The sequence below is a fragment of the Mustela putorius genome, unplaced genomic scaffold (assembly GCF_011764305.1).
Source record: "Mustela putorius furo isolate JIRA1106 unplaced genomic scaffold, ASM1176430v1.1 tig00003846_pilon_pilon_pilon, whole genome shotgun sequence".
NCBI classification, from domain to species: domain Eukaryota; kingdom Metazoa; phylum Chordata; class Mammalia; order Carnivora; family Mustelidae; genus Mustela; species Mustela putorius.
In genome coordinates this window covers 15,215,241-15,235,432 of record NW_025421999.1, presented here as the reverse complement: position 1 = coordinate 15,235,432, position 20,192 = coordinate 15,215,241, and the positions used below count along the sequence as shown (strand labels likewise).

Below are 20,192 nucleotides of genomic sequence, written 5' to 3'. Positions count from 1 at the left end.
GGGGCCGCGAGTGAAGAAGCCTCGGTGTCAAGAGGCCGCGGGGAAGTCGGGGCTCTCTGAGGGCAGGGTTTTCTCTGCCCTCGGACAGCGCGGCGTGCCTCCGGACAAGCGCCGCCGAGTGGCAGTGGGGCGCCTGGGCAGCTCCTCGGCTGGCTTCTGGCTCGCCCTGGGAGAGGGCTCACAGCGGGATAGCCTTTTGGGGAGAGGAGCCTTCGGGGGAGGCGGGCGGCAGCTTCGGGGCAGGAGCCTTTTTGCTGCGCGTGCGTGGCGTGGGTGGGTAGCTTGCTGACTCGTGCAGGTTTAGGAAGGAGGGTCGCCTAGTCCAGTTAGCCGTCCGGCTCCACAGCCTTGGCCCGAGAGGCCCTGGACGCGCTCGCTCGGTGGGGGAGTGAGCCGCTGGGCGCAGCAGGGCCCGTCAGAATGACCCGGGAACGCGTAGAACACGGACAGCCAGATCGCCCACCCCTGGGTAACTAAGTCCGAATTTCTAGGACTGGCGCCCGAGGGAACGTATTTTTCGAGCGTTCACCAGGCAATTCTGTGTAGCTCCGTGAACTGCCACTGCCTCCTGATTGGGCAGTACGGACAGTAGTGTCTCAGCTGGCCGGTTCGCTCTGAGCTTTGAAGAGAGGTTAGGCAAACCTTCCTGCACGTAGTAGGTCTTGAGAACGCTTTAGTTACTGCCTCACCCCGCTCTCTTCCCCCCCAGGAGCCCAGTCCTACTACAGCAGCTGGACTGTGCGATGTCCCAGAGCGTATCCTGTAGAAACAGGATTGCAAGACAGCTTTTTAAGTTGTGTTTTGTTTTGTTTTGTTTTTAATAATTTTTCTGTGGAACAGAGTTCATGTTCTGTTCGCCAGATGATGAAACATTAGGGAGAAAAGAACACTTATTAATGAATCATAACACTGATCAAATTCATTTTTACATCAAAGGTGTACAAGTTAGCCTACTTCTGGCCGCAGTGGTGTTGTCTTCCATCCGTTAAGGAGATCTGGGAAAAAGCAGTCCTAAGAAGGGTGATGTTGATGGTTTCCCGAATTAGTAAACAAACAAAACAAAACAAAACTACTTCCCAGCACAGGAACCAACAGTACAAATGAGACAGAGTAGCAGCTACAAGTTATTGGGGTGTGTAGTTCACTTAGGCACGGGAGGGGGGATTTTTCTAGAGCCGCAGGTGCCTGATGAGGTCGTTGCTCGCCGCCTGAAATGGGGGTAGGCCAAATGGAGGTCTGAGTAAAACGCACATTGGATTTCTACAGATACGTTATGGGAAAGAAAGAATGTGAACTGTGTCAAAGAATGTGACGCGCTGATATGGGAACGTTTTTGAAAATTTAAAATTACCTATGTGGTTCGGATTACACGTGTTGAATGGTGCTTTTCTGGAGGGTAAGACAATCTTTTTGAAGAAGACCATGGCTTTCACTGAGTAATTGTGAAAGAAGGCAGCCATGTTGTACTTTCCAGGCAGGCCAGCAGATACACTTGCTTTATTTAATTTTTATGAAAGTGGGAGAACACCCCAAAAGAGTAATACAGAGGACATTTTCAGAAAGCCCAAGTTCTAATTCATGGAACCTTATGTATGTCACATGAACATCACAATAGGTGTTACTAATAATAAATGTACCAAGCTAGCAAGATATTTGACTTAGGTTTAATGAATCTGATTCAAAATGTAAAACATGTAGAACATTTAAGATTTTGGTTGAAAATGTTTAAAATAAGCTCCAACTTTTGTCATTTAATGTCTTGATATAGTATACCTCTTTAGTTTTCCAGTGAGCTAGTAAACTGAAATTTCAGGGAAGCCTTACTTCTAGTTTTCTATACTTAATTTAAAAACACATTTGTTTTTCGTTCCTTTATTTAACAGAAGCCTGCTGGGGCCCAGGGGTATTGCTAAGCAGTGTTGCTATTAAGGTGAACACCCAGGCATGGCCCTTACTCTTTTGGAGCTAATGAGTACCAATTCAGAGACAGTGAAAAAGTAGATAACCGTGGCATAGTGTATTTGGCCTTTGAGTGTTTTACCTCTGTAAATGCAACATGTTAATTGTTTAAACCTAGAAGTTATAAATTCCTGTCAACGTGTTAATGAAGAGTCTTATTAGGACTTGGCTTTGGGCTTAAAATATATTAATAAAAAATCAAAGTATAATTCATTCATCCATTAATTATGAGAACTTAAAAAATAGAGTATTTCTTTAACTATAAAGAAAAAGATGAAAAGAATTGTAATAGCATCTTATTTATGATACTTTCTTCTAGCCTTTCAGCGATTTTTAGGTTCTAAGGAATTTAATAATAGAAATGTAAAGGAGACATTGATTTATGCCCCTAACGTAGTTTAGAATTGCTGACTTTAAAAAGTTAAATCCATTTTAGCATATTACATAGTTCTTAAATCAATATATTTGAGTCTTTTAGAAAAAAGTTAAACATAGATCTTATCTTAGTTTACTACTGTTGCTGTAACAAATTACCACAGAGTTAGCAGCTCAAAACAACACCAGGGTAGTGTCATGCAGTTCTGTGGTCCGAAGTCCAACTCTGATCTCACTGGGCCAAAATCAAGACGTCCATAGGCCTGTGTTTCTTTCTACAGGGTATAGGGAAGAATTCTTTTTTGTTTGTTTGTTTATTCAGGTTGATGGCATTCAGTTCCTTACTGTGGTAGTATTGGTTCCATGTCAGCTCATCAGCTGAGGGCATGTTCCCAATTTCTACAAGTCATCTATATTTCTTGGGTGTTGGCCCTCTCTCTTCCTCTTCAAAGCCAGCACAGCTGGATTGAGAGCCTTTCATGATTTCTCTTACCTTTTCTTCAGTTGTTTTCTCTCTAATTGCAGTCTTTTAAGAATCTAATTAGATTGGGCCTGCCTAGGTAATCGTGGATAATCTCTCCATCTCAGGGTCCATAACCTTAACTATGTCTGCCATGTTCTTTTTGCCATGGTAAGGTAGCATATTTACAGTTTCCAGAGATAAGGGCATGGGCATTTTTAGGGGCCATTATTCTGTCTACTGCAGATCTTAATTGGGGCCATGTGGTATATACAGCATTTCTTACCAGTATTCTTACCAGTTGCAGAGTAGGGAAGTCTGTTACCTAACTTCTCATGGCTATTAAGTGATGAAATGAGGATTTGAACCTGCACAGTCTGGCTTCAGAGACTACTACAACATAGTAAAAATTACTTCTGAATGTCTGTATTTACTAAACACAGTTAGTGATAGAGTGACGGGTTCAGGATTTGGTGTCACAATGTCTGGCTTCAAATTCTGCCTTTACCAGTTACTGGATGACCCTGAACAAGTTACTCAATCTCTGTGGGTTTCACTTAACAATAACCTGAATTAATAATAACATTTGAGTATTAAATGAGGCCCTGTATGTACAATACTTAGAACAGTGTCTTCACAAATAAGCCATTGCTAGCTATAATTATTGGTGGCAATTCAACATTTAAAAACAGTAGTTAATTGTAAAAAAAGAAATGTTTCTTTTAGGTAATTTCAGTCTCTTCATAAAGTTAGATTTTAAAAATATAATTAAAATTTAAAATAATTTTTTTAATTGAATTTTTTCTTTTGGTATACCACAATGCTATCTCCTTTCTCAGGCACTGATTTCTCCCCACTGCAGTATAACATCCATCTTTTTAGCACTGTTGCTTTCTAGTGTTATCTGACTGTACACCATTAAGCACTTCGTTCAGATTCTACTTGCCCGGTTAATGTCCAAATGACGTAGAAGGGTAGCAGGACACAAAATCCAAATACTCCCTCTCACCATCTGTAAGCCTAGTGTTTACACAGCCATCATTGCTAACTTGTCACTGTTCTTTTGCTTTTATTCCATGAGGGAGGCCCATGGCGTATCCTGGGCCCCTGGCCACAATGCCATCTAATACCACTCCAAATCCCACCCTCTCTTCTCATAATCTCTGCTGCCATTGCCTTATTTCAAGCTCTCATCATCTCTGCACTTTAATCATTTCCTGACAAATCCATGGCCTCCAGCCTTACCTCCCTTCAGTTTTAATCTCTTCTCTGCTCACCAGAGTGATCTTTCTAAAGTACTAACTCATGTTATTCTGTTACTCTTTTATTTAAACCCTTCAGTGTCTACCCCACACACCAGTTCCTACAAACACTATTCCTTTAGAGTCTCTTAACACCAGTTAGGTGCTTCTACTGTAGCATTTAAGTATCACAATTATTTAAGCAATAGTCTTTCCTTCTAAATCATGAACACATTGATAGGGATTAAGAGATGGTTTGGGGGGAGCCTGAGTAGCTCAGTAGGTTGGGTGTATGACTCTTGGCTTTGGCTCAGGTCATGATCTCAGGGTTCTGGGATTGAGCCCTGTGTGGGGCTCCATGTTCAGTGGAGAGTCTGTCTCCCTCCCCATTTGCTCCCCACCATGCTCCTAAAAAAGAGATGGTCTTGCCTGAATGAATTTATTATATTATTTTGTCATTATCTATTTACATGGATGTCTTCTGTCACTTAAACTGATTTCTTGAAGGGGAGGCTCATTGTTTTATTCATTTCTTTTTACCTTATTGCCCAAGACAGAGGAGGCACTTAGTAATTGTTGAATGGATAAAAAGGAAAGATAACTTAGAAAACATACAATTGAAAAAAATTCTGCTTAAGCCTAAAACAGTATATAAAGCAACTTACTGGGAATATATAAGGTTATGATTTTAGAAGAAGCATAACTGGTAGTTAAAAGCCTGGACTCTGGAGCCAGAGTACCTAGCTTTGAATTCTGACTCTGCCACTTATTGCAATATGCACTCTTGGACAAGCTAATGAAGCCTATATCTTCTTTGTAAAACAGGGATGGCAAGAGTAAGCATCTCTTAGGGTTAACAGATCAAATGAGTTAATGTTTCTAAAGTATCTATAATAGTGTCTACGACATACTACATATTCTAGAGGTCCTTGTGTATTGTGTTCTAGAGAACACAATAATTTATATTCTCATTGCTTTTGATGATAGCTACTGTCTTTATAACACAGTGATTAAAAAAATAGCCCAGAGTTTTGTGATTGTTATGTTTAGAGACTTTTAACCTTCAGTGATTTTTAATATCTTACATTATACAATGACCATGTATATTCATCGACATCTAGAGAGTACTGTGTATGATTCCTCTCGTGAGTAAGTTACGTATTTCCTCTTTGTATTATTTTTCTATGATCTGCCATGATTTAACAAATTACTACAAACTTATGGCTTAAAAATAACATACATTTATTATCTTATGGTTCTGTGGACCAAAAGTCCAACACTAATCTCACCAGGCTAAGATCAAGTTGTCAGCAGAGTTGCAGTCCTCTGTTGAGACTCTTGGGTAGAATCCATATTCTTGTTTTGAATCCATTTTCTTGTCTCTTCCAGCTTCTAGGAGGTGTCCACATTCCTTGGCTAGTGGTCCTTTTTCTCCATCTTCAAATCTGTAGTCACACCTCTTTCTCTGACTACAGACAGGGAAGGCTCCCTGTTTTTAAAGATTTCTATGATAAGAATTAGGTCCACATAGATAATCTAGGGCAGTGTCCCATGTCAAGGTTCTTAATTGCATTTGCAAAGTCCTATTTGCCATGTAATTTACTCATGGGTCCTGGGGGGTGGGGTTCAGGTAAGGGCATTTTTAGGGACCATTATTCTGCCTACCATACACTTGTACTGTTAAATGAATTATGGCTAAAAGGTACATAGGTTGTGCTTTCTGAAAATGGAAACAATATTAACTAAAATGTGAACAATTGTGTTAGTATCATCATTTATTCCTCTGGTGGTTGGAGAGAACAGTATCTGCCTAACATAGTGTTACGATACTACAGGGCTCACTGATCAGTGTCTGTTTTTAAGGACTTTTATTAAGGATGAGAGAATAAGCTCATATAGTTGAATATCTGTTAGGAGCTAAGGACTCTACAGTGAATTTCAGATACATCAATCCTATTCAGTTTTCACAACTTTATAACATGTGGTAGGCAGCCTAAAGATGACCCTCAACGATCCCATCACCAGTATTCTATGACCTAGTGTAATCTTGTCCCTTTCAGTGTGAACTGGACCTGTGGACTATCCCAATAAAACAGAGCAAGACAATAGCAGTAGGATATTATTTCTGGGATTAGGTTACAGAAGACCGTGACCCCTCTTGCTTATACATTCTCTCCCTTTTACTAGCTTGTTTTGATGAGTCAAGCTACAATGTGGTATGTTGCCATATAGAGAGGCTAACATCTCAAGGAACTGAGGTTAACCTCCAGCCAACAGCCAGGTAGTAACCAAGGCCTTTGGTCCAATAGTTTGTGGGAAACTGAATCCAACCAACAACCAAGCATGAAATTAGAAGTGGACCTTCTCTAATAGAGCCTTGAGGTCAGAACAGCCCCAGTGAACACCTTGATTGCAGCTTTGTGAGAGATCCAGAGCCAGAGAACACTGCTAAGCCACCCGTCAGATTCCTGACCTATAGAACTTATGAGATAATAAATATTTTTAAGCCATTAAGTATTGTGGTAATTTGTTATGCATCAATAGATAACTAATAATAAGATATTAATACTGTTTTAATTATAGATGAGGAAAAAAAAAGACATGATAAGGCAACTTTGCAGGTCTCCCAGTTGTTAGTGAAATAATGATGATGATAGCAATAAAATTAGAATTGATAGTAACTTACATTTATTGAGTACCTACTAGATGTTAGGTACCTTTCAAATCATTCTATGTATAGCATCTTAGGTTATTGCATCAACTCTATGAGATAGGTAATATAATTATCTCATCTTATAAATAATGAAATTAGAGCATGGAGAGGTTAAAGGACATTCCCAAGATCCCCAGTTAGTCAACATATTGGTAGGATGTGAACCCAGGTTGTATGAGTCTAGAGTTTTCACTCTTAACCACCATAATATAGATCTTCCTCAGCTTCAACAGTACAGTTCTATCCTCATAAAACCATTTTAAGTTGAAATTATCTTAAGTCAGAGATGCATTTAATACACTTAATCTACCAAACATCATAGTGTCTCCTAGCTGGCCTTAAATGTGTTCAGAACATTTATATTCATAGTTGGGCAAAATCATCCAACACAAAGCCTATTTTATAATGAAGTGTGGATATCTCATATAATTTATTGAATACTGTATTAGAAGTGAATAACAGAATGGTTGGATGGGCATAGAATGGTCAAAAACATGTTGACCCTTTACCGTCACGATTGCTTGGCTGACTGGTAGCTGTGGCTTGCTGCCACTACCCAGCATCATGAGAAAGGATTGTACTTTTTATTGCAATTTGAATTTGAAATTGAATTCATTGAATTCATTTGAAATTGAGTTTATTGAAATTTGAATTCAAAACTCAAAGTACGGTTTCTACTGAATGTTTATTGCTTTTGCATCATCATAAAGTCAAAAAATCATAAGTTGGACTATCGTAAGTTAGGAACTGTTTGTAAATTGTTCCTTCAAGATCTGTGTTGTAAGGCAAAAGGATATGCGTGTAGCAGGAAGAAAGCAAGAGCTCCAAGAGTTTACCAGCAGTGAGGTTAATCCTGATCAGAGTATTAGGAAATTCTCAAGTGCTAGGGAGCCATCTGATCTCAGTCCTGAAGGCTGGGTAGGATTTAGGCTTGTGGTTGTTAGAGGAAGGAATATATTAGATGAGCAAAACAGGTGGAAAAGCATGAGACATGAGAAAACACCACCTCACTGTGTCTAGAGCTGGGGCAGGATGAGGAATAGTGAGAGATAAAATTAGAAAGGTAATTTGGAGCCTGGTTAGGTAAAAGATTAAGAGTAATTTTTATAAAAAGTTGATCCTAGAGTTTTTTGACTAGTAATTTAAATCAACTGCATTTTAGTTTATACAACAGAACTATTATAGAGATAATATACTAGTGAGTTCAAAATATGGAGAAACTGATTATATGGATTGTATTAAAATATGAAAGTTAGTTCCAGTGAAAGGCAAAAGAAAAATAGGAACGCACATGGAACATTTTGTGTGATTAAATTTCTTGGATGTGTTCAGTTTGTATTTAAACTAAAACGGCATGAGTATCAAAATTTGCAAACCTTTTTATTTCCTTGTAAAAACAATACTATTAGTGGTTACATTCAAACCACATTAAGTATTTCACTAAAAGTAGGGCATGTAGAAATAAAAAAAGTCATTATGATTGTATTCTCAATTACCTGGGAGTGGACCTTAAAAACACTACTACAGAGGAAAGTCATATAAAGCAGGGCTGAAAACATTATCCTCTCTTTTTCTCAAAACATCATTCAAATTCACTAGATGGAAATTTAATTTTGTGAGATGTCGGTACTGTTCAAATTTGTTTATGGTGTGAGCTTTCAATTTAGACAATTTATCATTACTTGGAGAGAAACTTTTTCTCTTAAGCCAGATTGAGTTTCCTTTCCAGGGAATAGATGAATCCAGGAAAAATGTTTCCATAGCTCATACCTAGCCAAAAGCAGTGGCCATGGAGGAACGGACTGCTCATTAAATAATGACAAAAGGAAAATATGTGTTCTCTTTTCCCATAGTCTCTCTGTGTCCTTGACATGTCTCACAATTCTCCAGTCCATAGATTCAAGAAGATTACATTTTGATTCTTAAGTTTTGGGGCTGAACTTTTGTTTCACAACAGTATTAAGCAGGTGATTGCAAATATGAAATATATAGAAAGGCCTGACGTTGATTTGTGTCTGACAGTTGTGTGACCTTTGGATAGTCTCTTAACTGTCACAAACCTCAGTTTCTTAATCTCTCATCTGTTTGACATGTCCTCTAAGATTTCTTTTTGTTTTAATGAATTAGGATTCTAAAAGACAATTCCGTATGACTGCAGTTTCAAGCCAATTCTACACTTAAACATGTGGGCCTCTACGCTGTCTCCATGTATTTTTTGAAGCTATCTTTTCTATGTCTGCAAGTTTTCCACAATAACATAATTACATCCATAAGAGAGGCTAAGTCCTAAATTCTTAGCCTCACCCCAATTTGGCTCCTCTTCTTGTTATTTTTGATCTCATAATTTAGGGGAGGATACTCCCTCCACCTCTCAGGCAGACAAATTCTGTACCAGCCCTAGAGGAATAAGCCTGAAGTCATTTCCTTATAAAATCTCTCCCTTTTCTACATGTATTTAAGCATTTGTACTGTATATCTTACTGCTATAACAGAGGAAGTTAGAGAGGAGAAGAAAAAAAAATATGGCAATTATTCAACCTGACACCATTAAACTTTGCAACCTTAGCATTCAAGGCATTGCTTCATCCCCAGCCCAGGTCCCAACCCTGGAGGATTGCAGTGACTCTTCGGGGCAGGGAATTTCTTCAAAAAGAAGCCTTGGAAACCATGATAAGGTGTTTCAAACAAGAGCTATTGGCTCATTACATCAGAGGTTCAGGACTAGTCTGCAGTCAATATTCTTGTGTGCCTCCAAAATGTAGGAAGTAGAATAAAGATTTATATAGGTGCATGGGGATTTCACATGATTTCTGAACAGCCTGGGAAGCATCCAGAAGTCTTGATTCTCTTGAGTTTATGAATTAGTGCCTTGTTTCTCCTGTAACTCATTTTAGAAGGATCTAATAACTAAACATTTCTCCTCATTATCTCTGGGTCATAGATTCCCCTGAAAGTTGGATAAGGTAACGCTGTCAGGTTAAAAGAAGGGGCCTGGAGTTAAGGAGACCTGATGGCTTGTGCTCACATTCTCTGCTGAGTTGAGTGCCCTTGGGAAAATGACAGAACTCCTGAGGGCCTTTGTACTGCATGTGAAAATGAAGAGTATGGGCTGGGTAAGTTTTGAGAACCTTTCCAGTTCTAAATTTACACCATTCTAAGAGTAAGTTGCCACTTGCCTATAGATACTTTGGATTAGACCCAGGTCCTGAGGTGAGTGAATGTCAAAGGGTGGTGTGCTTAGCTAGGCTTTGACATTATCCAGAGTTGTAAAGGCACAGCCTTAATCCACTTTGATTCCAGAAACTTCTGAGGAGAAAAGTAGCACTGAGAATTGACAAGCAAGTTAGACCTGAAATTGCTATACCATCTCTAAGTGTTTTGTTTCATAGTATTCAACTTATGGAGATTTAATAGCTTCACAGTGTTCTTTTTAGCCATTATTATAGAAAGAAAGTATAAAATCTCTGATTTCTATATTCCTTTCAAATTCTATCATTTAAAAATTATCTTTGTTATAAAATCTTACTAAGTTTAACTAATCCAATGACAGTCAATGAAATGAGATTTTTACTGCTTGTATGACACTAAATCACTGTGGAAGGATAAAAACACTTATGTGCAAGTGCTTATATATTAGGAGAGGAGAAAAGCACTAAGAAATGAACACGTGAACAACAATAAAAGAATCAAATGCCCAGGACATTTTGCAGGAGAATGGGATTAACCTAAAAGGGAAAAGGCATGCTTTGGTATTTTTAATAAAATATTTTTTGTGAGTACTTTGTCAAATTAAAGATTATTTTACTTAGAATCGGGTTGAAACCTTTCTTTTCCCAGCATGCAAAACTCTCTTTAAAGATAAATGTTGCAGTGGTATTTTTTTTTTTTTTTTTTTTTTTTTTTTTTTTTTTTTTTTTTTTTTTTAAGGAAGCAGGCTCCCTGCTGAGCAGAGAGCCCGACGCGGGACTCGATCCCAGGACCCTGAGATCATGACCTGAGCCGAAGGCAGCAGCTTAACCCACTGAGCCACCCAGGCGCCCCTGTTGCAGTGGTATTTTTAATTATTGAGACTGGGCACTTGTTTCCTCTTTACATTCACGTACTTCCAAAGGGATTTGGAACATGGAAGAGTTCCATAGCTGTTTAGAGAAATGGGGACTTAGGTCTCTCTAATTACAAACATTACTTCCCAGTTGTAGCTAAGTTCAGGCTCTATTCTCTATAGTACTGAACCTTCCAAGTTGTGTTACATCAATATAATGTATGATCTGTGTGTTCTGGAACATCCAAACTTTGGTGAGTCTCTAGGATACACGAAGGCCAGTTTGTTTCAGCTAGCTTTGCTGTGAATTATTTTTCTTTTTTCTGTGTGGTTAGTGATTAGTGAATTACCAAATAAACATTTAACTTAGGAAATAAAATTTCATAAATTTCTCCTCCTTCCCAAGCAATTGTAGCTTAAACACGATGTAGCAATAGCGTAGTCTGCATGTCTACAAGCTGACTACCCGAAGTCGTGCCTGAACACTACCCATAAGCTTAAAATGACCAGAAACTGCTCATTTTGTGGTAATGATGATATCATGATGGATTTCTGCTCACCTATCAAAATTTTATGCCATATCCAAATAGGTTTAAGTAATATTAGCGAAGGAAAATATTTCTGAGGTATAATTTTTAAAAATAATGCTAATGTTTAACACAATACTTATTTATAATGAAGTGTAAGCGGCTCATATTTCTGCTTAAGGTTATGCTATTTCCCTCTATTTTGTGAAATAATATTAGTAGCTAATATTTATATTAGTAGTATCTGTATGCCAGGCACTATTCAAAGTGTTTTATATATATTAGATCACTTAATATCCACAACTTTGTGTAGCAGATGTTGTTATAATCATGATCTCATTTTACCGATGAAGAAAATGAGGCACAGAGATTAAGTAATATGTCCCTGATCATAAAGGCAACAGGTCAGGATTTGCACTAGTTTCTCCAACTCTGGTATATGTGTTCTTAATTACTATGACATGCTTCCTCCCAGCAGATCAACCTGCACATCAGCTGGGAGCCACATGCGGGGGGCTTGAGCACCTGCAGCCAGAACCTGCTTTTCACTTAATGACTCCATAATAAATAAGTGAACTGGGGAGAGGCTAAATAACTAGCTGGTGACCAAGGTTGGCTCCTTGATTTGCAGCGCTCAGTTCAAAATGAAAATATGGGGCCTCTTTTTCAAAAAGTAGGGGGTAAATGTATTATTAAAGTTACTAAAATGTAAAGGTTTTCCTTTCATTGTCTCTGTTGTCATGGTATTTTTAATTTGCCCTTTAATGTTGTTCTAAGTAAGGAAAATTTAAGGTTTAAATTATTAGCATTGATTTTGCCATTTGTCTTTACATTGCGCAATGTCTATTTTAACTGCAAATATAAGAGCATTTGGCTTATATGTGAAATCACCAAAACTGTAGCTTTTCTAGTAGCTTATAACTGAATATCTTTTCTTTTCTGTATCAGAACAGTGGAAACTGCACAAAACTAACTCAACTGTTCTTATATCACTATTGACATACACACATTTTCTAATACGCTCTACTTCAGATTTATTGGTGACTAAAGAAGGACTGAAGGAGAAGGAAATGTGGGTCGCCCTGTTTTTTCTTTGCTTCTGTGTCATCATTTTTAATATAAAGTAGTTCACTAATACAGGGAGCTAACATAAGAAAGAATATGATAAAGTTTCCTGACTGTTCGTATTTTTAAAAACACCATTGTTTTCTCTCTGTGTTTGAAGGAATTCTGGTTGGAATAGAAAGCATAGCCTCTTGGGATTACTGGTGTCCTTGCTCACTCAGTTGTAGACACAGCACACTTACTGTGCGCTTGATTTGAGTCTCTTCAGCTTATTATGTGGTATCCTTGAATTCCTGTGCTCATGGACCTCATGAATACACATCGAGATTGGGAGGTAAGAAACAAAACAGGCTGACATGCATTTTACTTTGTCTCCTCTGCTCACATGTGTGTTCCACTGTCCAACTGGACTTTACGTACAAAACAAGTTCAAATATGAAATATCTGAGAGTTTCATGGTTAAAAGAGAAGAGCCCTTCTGAGTGCAAGGCCCTGCATAAGTCACATGCCTATGAAGCTGGCTTTGCTTTGGGCCATTACATGAGATGGAAACCGGACTAAACTGAAATCATCCTTCTAATCAGCCACAAATGTCCCAAATATTGTACTAAAGATATAAGTCACTGGCATGGGAGGGTTAGGTATGGCCACAGATGACCAAAACAGGGCAGCCAAGCCTGCAAAGACAGTGGAGAGGCACCTGAGTGGCTCAGTCAGTTAAGCTTCTGACTCTTGGTTTCAGTTCAGGTCATGATCTCATGGGTCATGAGACTGAGCACTGCGTCAGGCTCCCCACTTGCTTGAAGAGTCTCTCCCTCTGCCCCACCGTCAAAGGCCTAGTAGGGAACATGTGGGGATCCTGAGAAGTGGTACAGAGAACTCTGGATATGCCTGAGGATGCTGACTTTATGGTCCCTTGGAACCCTCTAGATGTGTGGAGGTGACCAGCATTCCCTTCCATAGAAAGGGCTGGCACTTGAGCTAGGCTGGAAGATGCTGCAGAAGCCTCTTCTTGTGCCCTGTTCAGATTTACCCTCATCACTGTCCCTGGCTGCCAGACCAATAAGTAGGGATGGGATTTTTTTAAGGGTGCATGGTCAAGGGGTCAGGGGCACTTTCTTGGGAAATAAGGATGACCACCATAGCAAAGACCCTAGGCATGGGACAGTGTGCTACTGTGGTGGCTCCTAGAACCCTAGAAAAATAATGGACAATTCTCAGTAAGTTAGGAATGCCTGCGTTGGCCTGGAAGATGGTAGAGAAAGGGGTCAGAAATGCTTTAGAGAGGTGGGCACGTTGGAGTGGGTATATTAGGCAAGGCCAGAAAATCCACCATGAGATTGGGTTCCGTGGGAGGGTGGAGAGGACATACCATTCACCAAAGTCATCAGGCATGTGCTGGTGAGAAAGATATAGGCCAGTAATGATGCTAGCTGGTCACAGAGCTCTGCTCACTTCATGAGTTGATGTACTATGGGGCCCATCAGTAGTAGAGGCCAGGTGGTGGCACCAGAAGCCAGCAGACCACAATTATTTTAAAATCTGGCAAGGTCGCCAGGAGTTGGAAAGATGGTAAATAAAGCATGTGTCCCCAAGGGCAAATGATAGTGCTGCCTAACATCAGTAAGTAAGAAAGAGAGAAAGAGAGGGAGAAAGGAAAAGGGTGGGGGAAGAGAAAAGGATAAAAGAGCAAGAGGCTGAAAATAGTCCTGCACAATAAGAAACTAAGATCCCTTGCTCAGTTCTCAGAGACAGTCCATTTTCAGGTCTGGAACCCACTGACTAAACAAGTGTCTAGGTCCCTAAGAGGAAGGGCTCTTCAACCCCAAGAAAAGTGTATACCATGGCAATTCTCCTATCCTTACCCAAAGAGAATTAAACAGTCTATTATCTGGGTAAGAGTACACTGGGGAAAGGGGAATAACAGGATTTATGAGGACTACTGGGCTCAGGATCTGAGATGACATTGATAACCAGAGACCAACGGGTCCTCCTGGTCTCCTGTTGGAGTGGGGCTATGGGGACCAGGTAATAGCAAATGAAGTAAATAAATAGTAAATAAAGGCCTGACTAAAATTCAGCTCACAGTGCGTCCACTTGTTCCATGGACCCAATGGTCATTTCCCCAGGCCTGAATGCAAATCAGAATCGATATATACTTGGAATGAGATTAACTGCCACATTGGGTCCCTGGCCTGCGGAGTAAGTGATATTATAATGGGGAAGGCCAAATGGAAACCTCTAAAACTAATCCCCTCTAACTCCCAGCCAAGATAGAAAATCAAAACAGTGTTTTATCCCAGTGGGAATGGTGGAGATTAGTGTCACTATTAAAGACCTAGATGATGCAGGGGTGGTGGTCTCTATTATATCTCAAGTTATTTGCCCAGTCTGGCCCCTGCAGAGACCAGATGGATCCAGGAAAATGGCTATCAACTACTGTAGGCCTAACCAAGTAGTAATCCCAATTGAAGCTGTTGTTGCCAGATATGGTGTTGTTGCTAAAATAGTTCAATTAAGACCATTGACTTGTAAAATGCATTATTTTTCATTCCATTTATAAAAGGGGGCCAGAAACAGTTCACATTCATATGGGACAAATGACAATATTCATATATGGAAAAAGGAAGAAAAAGACCAAGCTTGAATTATGAGTGGGTTGACTGGGAAATGCCAACTCCCTCATGGCTTTGTTAGACTTTGCTTACACTGCTTAGCGTCTAGAACATTTCCCAGTGTTTTCTCTTTTTCCCCTTCAGTCATGGACATACTTGTATCATGGTCTGATGGCTCTCTCAGCTGCATCTTGCTCTCTCTTTTCATATAGGATTTTTCCCTAGTAAGATTGTTCCCTGTTTAATCCTCCCTTTGCATCCAGAGGAACTAGACCAACATAGCCCTCTACCATGGGAGAACAGATATGTTATATGATTAATTTCCAGTTTTCTACTATTTTTCATGACCCTTATTAGTTCTGTCCCCTTCCATCTGCATAATCCTCCTTGACTGCACTTGCAGAAGGCATTGGAGGCTATGCCTTCTCTGAGGACTGAGTGATTTTTCTCAGCCTCCGCTTTCGGCTTCTGAATGGTAGGAGATCAATGGACATAGTAACAAATGGTCACAATCCTCTTTGAGTCCAGGCTGGTGACAACACAACTTTCATAAAAGTATAGCTTGCGGAGCGCCTGGGTGGCTCAGTGGGTTAAGCCGCTGCCTTCAGCTCAGGTCATGATCTCAGGGTCCTGGGATCAAGTCCCGCATCGGGCTCTCTGCTGAGCAGAGAGCCTGCTTCCCTTCCTCTCTCTCTGCCTGCCTCTCCGTCTACTTGTGATTTCTCTCTGTCAAATAAATAAATAAATAAAATCTTAAAAAAACAAAACAAAACAAAACAAAAAAAACATAGCTTGCATCTTTAATTCTGCTTAACTTGATTTACCAATAGTCACACCCATGATTTTTTTTTTGACATTTCTCTTTCCCTAGGTTCAACTGCTGGTAACTTAAGTGTACATTCATTTAGGGGAGAGCCACTTCTTTTGATGTCTTTCTTCAAGGCATTTTGACCACCTGAAAGATTTTTCTTTATTCTGCCGTAGGGCATTTACTCACACAATCCCATGTGGACCCTCATCCTTCTTGTTTTACATTTTCTAGTTCTCACACTCCTTTTAGCCTTCACCTCCTACTTGCAATATTGTTACTAGATCATTTTGGAATGTTAGAAATACCATATTGCGGAAAATCCTGTTCATTAGACATTCAGACAATTGCTGGGTTCCATGTCTTTATTCTTCCGCTCATGCATTTTCAAAACTTCTATAAGCTGTTTTATTATCTAGGTTAGCTCCTCACTTTTGCCTATTTGTCTTGCTTCTCTTTGCTAGAAATTCACTCATGTTTTTGTTGTTGTTTTCATTTCTGTGACAACACATAGAAAAGAGGAGCAAGGACCAGCCCTGGGACGCTCCAACGTTTAAGAATCAGGGAGAAGAGGAGGATCCAGTTGAGGAGAATGAGGAGGAGAAACCAAGGAAGGAGGAGAAAAAGCAAGAAAAGGGATTCTAGGTGGAAACTAGCAAGTGCGCTCAATGTTGTTGAAAAGTCAAGCCGGATGTAGCCTGAGAATTGACTACTTGCTTGAACCACACGGGTCATTGGTGACCTGGGCTAAAGCACTTTTGGTGGAGTGATAAGGTTGAACTCTAATTACGATGGATTCAAGAGGAACAGAATCTATGTCTTATGTTTCATTATGTAAAGAAATCTCTCACTTCCTCTGTGTTTCTTCATTTCTGCATTTCTGCCAACCCCCTCAATTGGGATAAACCAAACCAGTATCTTTATCCAGAGTATCTTTACTTCTCAGAAAGTGGGAGAATGGGAATAATTATATGTATTTTAGTACTTTATCCCCATCTCATCCATTGGTCTGGTCTGTTTGTAGAATCCCTCAAATTGTCCCTGGATTTCACCTTACCACTTGGCATGAAGGCTCCCTAAGTAGTTTTAGTGATAGTAACAGTTTGTCTTATCCTTTCAATTTGAAGTGCTTGTTTTCCTGTTATATCAAATGGCTGCTCAGTGAGTATTCAAGGTACAGAAATGATCAGGTTTCATTTCAAGCTAGCTGGATAAAGAATATAGTTGGCTGGGCAGCAGCTGGGTTCTAGCCTTGATTCTGAAATAATTGTGTGATTCAGTGAAGGTTCTTAGTTGTAAGAAAATCTGGGCAGGTCACTTATGAAAATTTAATCTCTAAAAAGAGAAAGCCTTTAAAATTTCTTTAGATCCATAAAAGTCTATGCCTTACTGCTCGCAATTCTTCACACATTTTTAAATCAACTTATTTTTCCCAAATATCTGAAGGGGTAGATGATATTATTCATGCTTTAGAGAACAGAATAGGAAACAGAAGCTAAGAGAGTATAGGTGGTTTTCCATGTTTTAAATTTGATAACGGAGGGGACAATTTAGGATTGCAGACCATGAAGCCAAGTGGCCTTGGTTTGAATCCTGGCTCTGTAACTTACTAGCTGTGTGACCTTGGCCAGTGATGTAAGTCCTGAGACTCAGTTCCTGTACTGCAAAATGGGGCTAAGGCCAATATTTGAATTACGAATTATTGGAACAATATCTGTGATAATCCAGGTAAAGGTCATTATGCCAAAGGGCATAATGCTCATCATGTAGTATGTTTTTGATGAGTGCTAAGTCATAATAAAATGCACTTTCTTTATCGGGCTTGGCACTTGGCATCTGAAGCAAATACCGATTACCTGTCTAGTCTTTCAAATCCCATTTTTATTTTAGAATTCTAGTTATGGGATGATATGACAAACTGTAACTGTTTTTTTCCCCTTAGGAACAAATTAGTATAAGAGTAAGAGGAATTTTATCATTTTCTATCAATTTCCAATATCAAAATTGACAAATCAAGGCAGGCCAAATTTGAAAATGTGTGGAGAGGAAGATCACCACTAAATCACCTCATTTATTTTCTCTCTCAAAAATATATTTTTTAAAACAGCAGGATAAAAAAAGAAAATTGTATTAGAAAAAGGGCTGTTACCCTACCACATTTCCTCAGTGATTGATTGTATTTTCTCCCAGGAATTGAAGAAAAGGAGAAGAGAACATGAGGGTTGATTGCATCAAAAGTGTGACACGAATAAAAGAATCAAGAAATCACATATGTCTGCACAGAAGTCAACTAATAAATCAAAAGCATGTTCTTAGCTAAGTCGATGTTTCTTTGAAACAGCATATGGCGCAATTCCAATGTACTCTATATTCAGCTACCTAACAGGCTGTCTTGTTGCTTTCAACTAGTGAAAAATCTAGCAGCACAAATGTTTATAAGGCTGGTAAAACATTTTAACTTTATTTTATGCCCTGATTAGCTATTACTGGCCTGATGATTACACTGTAAAACCTAAAATCATAAATGGAGAAAATAACCTGTTGGCAGGAATGAACACTAATTGTTACAATGTCCTATATTAAATGTGTTCATAGTTTCTTTTTAGCAGTTATTTTGATGTAAAATTTAACAAGTTTCTTTCATCACATATCAAGTCTGTATTTTTTAAAAATTGTGGATTTAAATTTTTGCATCATTTTCAGTTGAGAGCCATAAAATTAACATATGTCATTATAATTTTAATCTAATAAAATTCTCATAACAGTATCATGTCCTAGTCAGGAAAGAAAAAAGTTAACTTTTAATAATGTTGTGATGACTGCATATTACTAGAAAAGATAAGTAAATCTCAATATAATTGAAGAAAACTAGTTCACATGGATTTTTAAACTTTGAAATACTAAAAAGTCTATGACTATGTGAAGATTACTGTAGGTGGATATAACTTTGTAGCAAGGGAGAAACTTGTTAGACTAGAATTAATTGACAAGGGTAGGAGGAATTTGTTTCAGTAGATCATTATTCTCTCTTTTTTTCAGAATTATACTTAATTGCCATTATATTACAATGTCAGCATTAGTCAATGTCAAATCTGAAAACTATATTCCACCCCCATACATCTCTTGACCAAAAAATACAACCACTCATGTTTGTCGGGCACTGATGCCAAGTAATAGAAGAATTCTAGAGGAAATTATTGAGTGCTATATTTTATCAGATCCAAAAGGAGGGTAGGGTAGGGGGGTATCAATGCAAAAATTTTGGAATAGAACAGTCATAAAAAAGACACTGGTATAATATTTTAACCAATTCTTTTACTCTCTTTACTTGTATAAATTAGCAAGTTATTCTTTATTTATATATTTTTATTTATTTATATATTTTTTTTCAAATTTTATTTATTTATTTGACAGAGAGAAATCACAAGTAGATGGAGAGGCAGGCAGAGAGAGAGAGAGAGAGAGAGAGAGAGAGGGAAGCAGGCTCCCTGCTGAGCAGAGAGCCCGATGCGGGACTCGATCCCAGGACCCTGAGATCATGACCTGAGCCGAAGGCAGCGGCTTAACCCACTGAGCCACCCAGGCGCCCCAGCAAGTTATTCTGAATGAATACCAGCCTTTTATTTCCAATAACCACACTCAGCAGCATCCATGGAGTTGGTGAGAAGTAATAGTGTCCTCCTTCCTACATGTGGAGATTCTTAAATGTTCTGAGAGGGCCTGGAGCTACTTTGCTGGGATTCTGAAATCCAGGTCCCCTTGCTTGTTGCTTCCTTCCATTAACTCTACTTATTATTTCCCAAGGCCAATAATTCTGTATTTATTGTCTATTCATAGCACATAATATTTCATATGAGCCTAATGCTATCAGTGGCTGTAAAACAAATAATGGAAATGCTAGGCTAAGAATCCAGGTGGTCAGATGTTGAGGGGATTGGGTATACACTGCAAAAGTATAGTGAGTGTTTTAGTTGTGTGATTTTTCTGTTTCTGACCCCCCAATGAAATAAGGGAAGAAAATAAAAAAGGAAATGGTGTTAGTGAAGTGTTTCTTTTCTGTTAGACACTTGGCACACACTATCTCAATCATTTTTCTGCTGGTCCAGGCCCAGGACCAATTCTGTTCATAGTTGAGAAATATTAATGGGCTTTGGGACAGTGATTTGTTGACTCAGCGTCAGGCCTAAGGAAGGTCTTACCCCTTGCTTATGCCCCAGTTGCAATAGGTGGGGTCATCAAGCCTTTGACCAAAATGTGACCTTTGTGCATCTCCTACTTAATTTCTGCATGACTTGCTCTTCTCCCTGAATCTTACCCAATTTTTACCTACCACCAGACTCCTAGATGCCTTTGCAACCTTTCCTGTTTGTTTACTCATCCAGACTTC

At 39.0% G+C, this 20,192-nt stretch overlaps 1 long non-coding RNA gene across 2 annotated transcripts; it reads left to right on the top strand.

Moving 5' to 3' along the window:
• The first annotated feature begins 28 nt into the window (after positions 1-28).
• LOC101680812 lies at positions 29-18,509 on the top strand. 2 transcript variants are annotated; one of them, XR_200178.3, is made up of 4 exons: positions 29-1,396; positions 9,690-9,861; positions 12,543-12,716; positions 16,320-18,509. It is a non-coding gene; the product is annotated as an uncharacterized LOC101680812 (long non-coding RNA). The 2 variants fall into 2 exon arrangements; XR_001181084.2 differs by having other exon boundaries at positions 473-631.
• The last annotated feature ends 1,683 nt before the right edge of the window (positions 18,510-20,192 follow it).